At 41.9% G+C, this 10120-nt stretch overlaps 1 protein-coding gene across 1 annotated transcript in view; it reads right to left on the bottom strand.

Moving 5' to 3' along the window:
• Positions 1–10120, bottom strand: part of ZYG11B (zyg-11 family member B, cell cycle regulator) — a 115461-nt gene that overhangs the window by 83092 nt on the left and 22249 nt on the right. The window lies entirely within an intron of this gene.

Genomic DNA, 10120 nt, shown 5'->3' on the forward strand with positions numbered 1-10120 from the left:
AACCACAATGAAATGTTTTTAAAATAAAGGAGCTTGCAAGTGGCTATCCAAGTTACAAACAATTGGTCTCTTTAGCTATAAACCTGGGGCAACAGAAGACGAGAAATGAGAGAAACTGGGTAAGAGAAAGAAATGTCTGGCTGTCTGGCTACTTGCCTTCGTGAAGAACTAAGTGTCCCTCTTCCATGAGACCAGAAGTATTAGAAGGTGCCCAGCTACCACTACTGATTTTTTCTCTTAACCAAAGAATCTATAGAAGCATCCTGATCAAAAGGGGGAAATGCCGAACAGAATTTTAAATTGAATGGTATCCAGATTTTCTAGAACCATGGAGATTGGAAGAATCCCTGATATTACTGTCATGAGATAATATTTAAACCTTAAACCAAAACTATTTGCTGAAGTCTTCTTAAAACAAAAACAAAAAAAAACCAAACAGTTGAACATAATTAGAAAGAATGATCTGCCTTGAGCAATGCGCTTCTTTAAGACCTCCCTAACATGAGATCAAGGAAACCCTGGTGGCCTAGTGGTCACATGCTGGCCTGTTAACCACCAGGTCAGCACTTCAAAACCACTGGCTGCTTATTAGGAACAAGATGAGTTACTGCCTCAGAAACCCACAGGGGCCGTTCCACCCTGTCCGATGGCGTGGCGATGCATCTGGATTGACTCGATGGGAGTGAGTTTGGCCTTTTGGTTCATGGGATCAAATGGTCAACAGCAAACACCAGAACAAAGGGGCAGTGAGTTTAAGGCAATGGGGAGGAACAACTCAGAAAAGAAGGGTAAGAATGGTGCCAACTCAAAACAAATGCGATCAGTGTCACGGAATTGTTCATGTAGAAATTATTCAACTGATGTATGTTCTGTTGTGTACATTCTCCATAACAAAAGTAAATTTAAAGTAGTAACAATAAAATCACCAACTGTTTTTCAGAGACAAGCAGATACCAAACAAAAATGCATATAAAGCAAGCTTCTTGCATGAGTCTAGCCAGCATGCCAAATGGATGTGTGCCATAAGGCAAGTAGCTAGAATTATATCTAAAAAGATCAAGGCTCGAAGAGCTAAATAAACCCCCTTCGTTCCATCTTAGCTCATATCATGAAGCTACTCTCAGAAACAAAACAGGAATTCAAGTAAGCAATTGCTCAACCGACAGAGCAATGAGTGATGACGGGAATTGCTAACTCAGAGAGGTGCATTACCACTGTTTTCCTTACTAGGACGAGTTTTGGAATATAATGAGGTAAACAGAGGAGGAGGATTAATAATGGAAAAAATCCAAGGGCTTGCAATCAGTCCTGACTCTGCTGCCTACGAGCTGTGTGACCTTCGGAAAATCAATTAACTTCTCAGTTTCCTTCTCCAGAAAGCAGGAGCTAAGCCTCCGTCCTGACGGATTCTGCTCAGACTCAGGGAGATGCCATGGGCAGCAGTCAGACATCGCCTCTGCTGTGTCATGGTCACAATCGCTGGTGTGCCTGAGTCTGTTGTTGCTGCCACTGTGAACTCTGAGTGCCTTTTTACCAGGGGGACTCATCCTCCGGATCTGGAACTGACAGTCTTCTGTTGTGAGCCATAGGATTTCAATGGGCTCATTTTCAGAAGGTAGACTGCCAGGCCTTTCTTCTTAGCCTGGAAGCTCCTACAGAAGCCTGCCCACCATGGGCGACCCCTGCTGGCATCTGAAATATCAGTGGTATTCCTTTCAGCATCATGACAAACTGCATTCTCTACAGTACAACAAACCAACAGGTGTTAGCACAAAATGGTAGTGAGGAAAAATTGGAGTGTGTGCAAAAATGCCCTTAAAAACTAAATTACTATGTAAGTCTTAGAGTGGAACACATCCTGGGCCCACCAAGTCCTGAGGACGATATTCCTGCTCGGAGCAGCCAATGCACAGAGAGGGCCATAAGGTCGCCCCCACTAGGAGACACGTTGTCCCTCACTGACCCACAGCACTACAGGAGACAACACTGGAGACATAGGGCGGGAATTGTGTCTGATCTGACCCCACCACACCGGGGAGAAGCACAAAGGGTGTGCAACAGAGCAGCAAGGGGGGCAAAGCAATGAAGCTCCCGATGAATCTGGGGGCAGAGCATGGCACCTCATCAGAATCTACGGAAAAACACTCAGAAAGGTCAACAGACAGACTTGAAACTATTTATAAGCTTTTCTTTTTTGTTGTTGTTTCTTTGTCCTGATTTGTTGGTTTTGTTTTTGCATGGCTATCTAGATAAGATAGGCAGGATACACAATCCAGAGGAGAAAACAATGGGATCAAGGGTTGGGGGTGCTGCACGGGAGAGGGAGAGGGGGGGAAAGGAAGTGGAGAGCCAACAAACCCAGGGACAAGGGAACAAGGATATAAAATCGATGGCGAGGAGGATGTAGGATGCCTGGTGGGGCTTGATCAAGTGCAATGTAGCCAAGAAGAATTAATGAAAGACAAATGAAGGTCAAACATGATAGTGAGACAAGGAAAGAGCTAGGAGGCAAATGACATTTATAGAGGTTTCAATACAGGCACATACATATGTAAATATATTTATATATAGCAACAGGGAAATAGATCTATGGATATATATCTGTATGTTAAGGATTAAAGCAGCAGACAGACATGGTCTCTACTCATGTACTCCCTCAATGCAAGAACACCTTGTTCTAATAACTTGGCATTCTGTGATGCTCACCTTCACGACACGATTGCTGAAGACAAAATAGGTACTTAAGCAAATGTGGTGAAGAAAGTTGATGGTGCCTGGGTATCAAAAGATACAGCATCTGGGGTCTTAAAGGTTTGAAGATAAACAAGCAGCCATCTAGCTGAGAAGCAACGAAGCCCACATGGAAGAAGCACACCAGCCTATGTGATTATGAGGTGTTGATGGGATCAGGTATCAGGCATCAAAAGATCCAGAACAAACAATCATATCGATGTGAATGAGGAGGAGGGCAGAGTGGAGACCCAAAGCCCATCTGTAGACAATTGGACATCCCCTCACAGAAGGGTCACAAGGAAGGGACGAGCCAGTCAGGGTGTAGTATAGCACTGATGAAACATACAACTTTCCTCTAGTTCTTTAATGCTTCTTCTCACCACCCCCCACTATCGTGACCTCAATTCTACCTTACAAATCTGGCTAGAACAGAACATGTACACTGGTACAGATAAGAGCTTGCAACACAGGGAATCCAGGACAGATAAACCCCTCAGGGCCAATAATGAGAGATACCATGAGGGTAGGGGAAAGGTGAGGAGAGAAAAGGGGAACCCATTATAATGATCAACTTATAACATACCCCCAAGGGACAAAGAACAGAAAAGTGGGTGAAGGGAGACGGCAAAAAAAAATGAGGAGCTGATACCAAGGGCTCGAATAGAAAGAAAATGTTTTGAAAATGATGGTGGCAACATACGTACAAATGTGCTTGACACATGGATGGATTGTTATCAGAGCTCTAAGAGCCCCCAATAAAATGATTAAGTAAAAAAAAATGTTTTAAGGTTCAAGGAGGTAAAAACGCACATTTAGACAAAATGTGAACATCTGACAGCAGCTTTTCCAGCTCTCCCAGCACTACACCTGTAGTGGAGGTCTACTCTGCAGAGAACTTACTCTCAACTTGTGGGCAGAGTTACTCACACCTTAGAGGCCTGTTACAGACCTCATAAAGCTAAATGTAGAATCATGAGTTCTTTAAGGGGTGGATGGGATCTCACGGAACCCAACCTACTCATTTCAGATTAAAAAATGGAGGTGCAGAGAGGAGAGATGATTTGTCAAAAGTTACAGGTCAATGGAAAGAAAATAATATTACTTAGTTAAGATAATTGAAACACTGCTTTCATACCTTTAGAAAATGAAAATATGACACTGAATAGATAAGCACAAGAGAGCTAAGGGGAAAATGTATATGCAAAAAGTGTATAGAAAAAAAGAAAAACCAACAAAATATCCTGATATAGAACTATTGTAAATTTTAAAACAATCATTATCCATCCACTTTTGTAGATTTACATTAACTGATTTTCTTTTTACTGAGTTTAAACATTCAATTCTCTGAAAGGATACCACTACAAATTATAGACATATGACTCACTCATGCAAATATATAAATTGCTTTACAATTCGTACCCAAGTCACTTGGCTTTCTCTCTAACTCTTCTTGCTAAACTTTCTGGAAATTTATTCTAGGTCACCAGTATGCTTAGGAGATTAAGGAACACTGCTTATATAGTTCTTACCCATCAATCCCTTTCCCAAGTACAGAGTGTCATTTCTTTTTCTTCCTCTTTTGCAACTCACATCTCAGTTAACCTCACCTTATGCAACTCTCTACAAAGTATGCCTACTCATTCACTAAACGAATATTCACCCTGTCTCAGACACTGTGCCAAGTTGAAAAGACAGAATAAAGGCTCAATCTTCAGAGAGTTCAGAGTCTGGAAGAGACAGCTAGCCAACATAACAAACACCACCACCACCACAGGATAACTGCAATAGCCCAGCCACGCACAAAATACAGGCGCGGGAGTGGAAAGGAAGGACCCAAACTCACTGGAAGTAAACTCGTTGCAGTGTTTCCTCCTGTTGTGCATAGGGTCGCTAGGAGTCAGAGCCGAGTCACGGCACCTGACAACAGCAACAACATGGGGAGGAGTGAAGGCTTCTCCAAGGATGTGTGGCTTGGGAGGTGACGGGGAAGTGCATTCGAGTCAAAAGAAACTACTGTAAAATAGAGGGCTTAGCGAGATAACAAATGTGTCCTCAGTACCACTGATCATAAAATGCAAAGGATTTCCTCATAAAACAAGAAACTAGCGCTAAAACACTTGACTTCAAGAATGATTTACTGTGCCCCTACTATGTAATACATCTGGCCAAGTCCGTGCTAGACACAGAGCTCTGTAGAACCATTGTTTCCATGTGAATAGTTGTCCTCAGAACTGCACAGTGCAATCTGTGTGTCCAGAGAATGCCTATAAGATCACGGCAGCTTCACATGCATACCAAGTATATTCTACACATTGAAGACATGGCATATTATCAAGAAGAATTAATGATACTGAGAGAAAGGGTCCAACTGCATTGAAACCATAAGTGAAAAACAAATTCAAAAACCAGACCAAACTCACTGTTATCAAGTCGATATCAACTCAAAGACCCTATAGGACAGGGTCGAACTGGCTCCTGTGAGTCTCTGAGACTGTGACTGTTTATGCGCGCAGAACCAAGGCTCCAGGAACTGATGAAATACAAGCTGAGATGTTTAAACAAATGGATGTGACACTAAACATCATTCATTTATTTCAGGAATATGGCCAACCAATTGGAAGAAATACAAGTACATACCTGTTCTACAGAGAGGTGATCCAACAAAATGCAGAAATTATTGAACTTCATTAAAATCATATGCAAGTAAAATTATACTAAAGATCATCCAAAACTGTTGCAGCATCAAACTGATGAGATGTGCCAGAAATTCCAGCAGGATTCAGAAGAGGACATGGAACAGGGAATATCAAATGCTGATGTCAAATGGATTTTAGTTGAAAGCAGAGAATAACAGAAAGATGGTTAGCTGTGTTTCATTGACTCTGCAATGGCATTCGACGGTGTGGATCATGACATTCCTTGCATCTTTAACACTGCAAGGAGAGGCATTCCAGAACACTGTACATAAACCAGAGGGCAGTCATTCAAATAGAAGTGTGGATTAAAATCAGAAAAAGTCTGTGTAAGGACCTTTCACAACAGTTAATATTTATTTAATCTGTATGCTGAGCAAGTAATTTAAGAGGCATCAGGACTGAAGGAAGATTCATTAACAAACTTGATTTCTGAAAGTAAAGAAGATAAAATATTTACTCATGAAAATCTCACTGCAGCCTTCAGCATTGATAATACTTCAATGTAAGTAAAACAAAAATTCTCACAACTGGATCAATAAACAGAAAAGTAGTCAAAATTAAGTACTTCATTTTATTTGGATCCAAAATCTATACGCATGGAATAGCGGTCAAGGCTCTATTGGGCAAAACTGCTGCCTAAGACCTCTTTACATTGCTAACAAGCAAAGACATCCCCTTGCGGACTGAGGTGTGGCACACACTGGCCATGGTATTTTCAATTGCCTCATCTATATGTACAATGTAGGCAACAAGCAAGGAAAACCCAAAAGATCAGAACTGGCAATTAGTGAGTTATTAGTTCAAGAGATCAAAGGCCACGTTGCAGTGGATAAATCTGCACAAGACCTCTTTAACCTGTTAAAAAACAAGGATGTTACTTTGAGGACTAACGTGCACCTGACCCAAGCAATAGTATTTTCAAATGCCTCGTGCGCATGTGAAAGTTGGACACTGAATAAGGAAGACTGAAGCGGAGCTGAAGTGTTTGAATTAGGTGCTGCTGAAGAACAGTGAACGTGCCATTGGACTGCCGAATGTACAGTCAGAATGCTCCGTACTTTGGACACGTGGTCAGGGGAGACCAGTCCCTGGAGAGGAGTGAAAAAGAGGAAGGCCCCTGACAAGAAGGGTTGACGCGGTGGCTGCAATGGGGTCACACATAACAACTGTGAGGATGGCACAGGGCCGGTCAGTGTTGTTGACGTTCTGCTGCACAGAAGGCCGTTATGGGTCAGAACTGACTTGATGGCACCTCACAACGACAAAGAACTGATGCATCTGAATTACGGTGTTGGAGATTATTGAACACACCAGGGATTGCCAGAAAATCTAACGAATCTGTCTTGGAAGAAGTACAGCCAGAATACTCCTTAGAAGCAAATACGGTGAGACTGTCTCACTTACTTCAAAGATGCTATCGGGAGGGACGAGTCCCCGGAAAGGGAGGAAGACCCTCAATGAGCTGGGATGACAGTGGCTGTACGTATGGGTTCACAGAGGGCACTGATGGTAAAACTGGTGTAGCATGGCCAGTGTCCCCTTCTGTAATATTCAGGGTCACAAGGAAAATGAACCAACGCAACAGCACCTAACAACATTCTAATGGACCTGAGGTGGTGTGGGGACTGTGATTTTGATTTGCAAATATGTTCGTTTTAGATAGAAAGCATCATTTGTTAAATGGGAAAGGCTAAATTCATTTTAATTTTTATTGTGAAACTAATATTTGAAATTAACTATAATATGCACAATTTAAAATATTTTTACTTAAAATTATTTCTTTTGCATGCTATACAAAAACTTTTCTTTTTAAGTTGGGTAATACTAACTCTCTATAACCTTTGGATTGGACATGTAAAATAAATTTTACTTTGTTTCAGTATTATTAAAAAAAATCTCTTGTACACTGGGACAGATAGGAACTGGAAACACAGGGAATCCAGGACAGATGACCCCATCAGGACCAGCGGTGAAAGTGACGATACCGGGAGGGTAGAGGGAAGGTGGGGTAGAAAGGGGGAACCGATTACAAGGATCTACATATAACCTCCTCCCTGGGGGATAGACAACAGAAAAGTGGGTGAAGGGAGACGTCGGACATTGTAAGACATGACAAAATAATAATTTATAAATTATCAAGGGTTCATGAGGGAGGGGTGGCTGGGTGGGAGGGGAAAAAATGAGGAGCTGATATCAGCTTCAAAATCTTTTCATGGGAGGGGTAGGTTGTAGGGGAAATGGGAGCTAATTACAAATACAAGAGGGAAGAAAACAGTCTAGAACTGATTGTAGAGATGACTGTACAACTTTTCAATATGACTGAACTACGGAAGTGTATATGTGAATCATATATCAATAAAACTGTATTTTTAAAAATCTCTTAATTATGATACAATTTTTTAAGCTACTCAGGACCTATAAAAATAAGGCCAAAATTCTGTGGACCATAATTTAAGGCTCTCCACGGTACAGCCCCAAACTCATCTAGCATTATCTCCTATTTTACACTCTATGCTGCAGTCACACATTTGTCAGAAAATGAATACATCATGCTTTTTTTTTCTTTTTCTTTTCTTAGCTTCTATGGTCAATTTACTTAAGATCATCCAGTAACAGTTACAGGAGCACACTAACAGGGAACTGCCAGAAATTCAGGCTGGATTCAGAAGAGTACATAGAATAAGGGATATCATTGATTTCAGATGGATCTTGGCTCACAGCAGAGACTAACAGAAACACTTTCACGTGTGTTCTGTTGACTAAGCAAAGGCATTCGACTACGTGGACCATAATAACCTCAAGATAACCTTGAGAATAACGGGAATTCTGCAACATTTCATTTTGCTCATTCAGAGCTTGTACATGGATCAAGCGGCAGTTGTGTGAACAAAACAAAGGAATACTGCATGGTTTAAAATCAAGAACGGTGCTGATAAATATCAAGGATTGCTTCGTCGGTGCTGTACTGCACCCTGACTGGCTCGTCTCTTCCTTGTGACCCTTCTGTGAAGGGATGTCCAATTGTCTACAAATGGGCTTTGGGTCTCCACCCCACCCTCCCCCTCATTCACATTGATATGATTTTTTGTTCTGGGTCTTTGATGCCTGATACTTGATCCCATCAACACCTCATGATCACACAGGCTTGTGTGCTTCTTCCATGGGGGTTTTGTTGCTTCTCAAGTGACAGCTCATTTATCTGCAAGCTTTTAAGACTCCAGATACTATAACTTTTAATAGCCAAGCACTACTAGGTTTGTTCACCACATTTGCTTATGCACCCATTTTGTCTTTAGCAATCGTGTCAGGAAGTGAGCATCACAGAATGCCAGGTTATTAGAACAAAGTGTTCTTGCATTGAGGGAGTACTTGAGTAGAGGCCAAATGTCCGTATGCTGCCTTAACACATAACATACAAATATATGCACATAAATCTATTTCCCTATCATTATATATAAATATATTTTCATATGAACATGCCTGTATTTAGATCTCTATAAATGTCCTGTACCTCCTAGTTGTTTCCACTATTTCCTTTTGTCCCACTATCATGTTTGGCCTTCATTCAGTTTAGGTAATTCCTCTCAGCTATATTGCCCTTGATCAAGCCCCACCTGACATCCTATATCCTACTGGTCATTGATCTCAGATCACTTGTATGTTTCCTTGTCCCTAGGTTTGTTGGCACGCCCCTTTCTTTCGCATGCCTCCCCCTCCCCCTGCTCCACCCCGCAAACCATTAATCCCATTGTTTTCCCCTCCAGTTTATCCCACCCATCTTATCTAAATCAGTGGTTCTCAACCTTCCTAATGCCTAGACCCTTTATTACAGTTCCTCATGTTGTGGTGACCCGCCAAACCATAAAATTATTTACACTGCTACTTCTTAACTGTAATTTTGCTACTGTTATGAATCGGGCAACCCCTGTGAAACGGTCATTAGACCTCCAAAGGAGTTGCGACCCACAGGTTGAGAACTGCTGATCTAAATAGACATGCAGAGACAATAAGAAGCACAAAAACAAGACATGGCAAAACAAACAACAAAAGAAAAGTCTATAAATAGTTCCAGGTCTGTCTGTTGACCTTTATGAGTGTTTTTCAGTCAAGTCGGTTGGGGTGTCACATCCTGGCCCCAAAGTCAATTTTTGGTATTCCTCAGGAGCTTCATTGATTTCCTCTAGTCCAGTGGTTCTCAACCTGTGGGTCGCGATCCCTTTGGGGGTCGAACGACCTTTTCACAGGGGCTGCCTAAGACCATTGGAAAACACATATATCCGATGGTCTTAGGAACCGAGACATCGCTCCTCTATCCCTCTCCAGGCAGGTCTGCCCACATGCAGATATGCCCACCTACCAGTACCCAGCATGAAGACTATTACCCATGCTACACCATGCTTCAAAACAAAATTTCATTTATTTGTCATTAGAAATAAGTATTCACCTAGGACAACACCAGTGACACAGTATGGGAATTGCACCTGATGTGACACCGCCACATTGAGGCAAAGCACTGGGGGAATGCAGCAGAACAGCAGGGAAGGGGAGTAGCAAGATCCCCAGGGAATGATGAGGGTGGACATTGGAGACAGGGCCTGGTGCCCCAACAGGCTAGACTAGAAAGCACAAGCTTTTCTTTCTTGGTATATTTTAATTTGTTCTTTGTCAGTGGCTTGATGTTGTTGCTGTTT

Source organism: Echinops telfairi, unplaced genomic scaffold (genome assembly GCF_000313985.2).
Source record: "Echinops telfairi isolate 266 unplaced genomic scaffold, ASM31398v2 ScPeMD7_443;HRSCAF=831, whole genome shotgun sequence".
NCBI classification, from domain to species: Eukaryota; Metazoa; Chordata; class Mammalia; order Afrosoricida; family Tenrecidae; genus Echinops; species Echinops telfairi.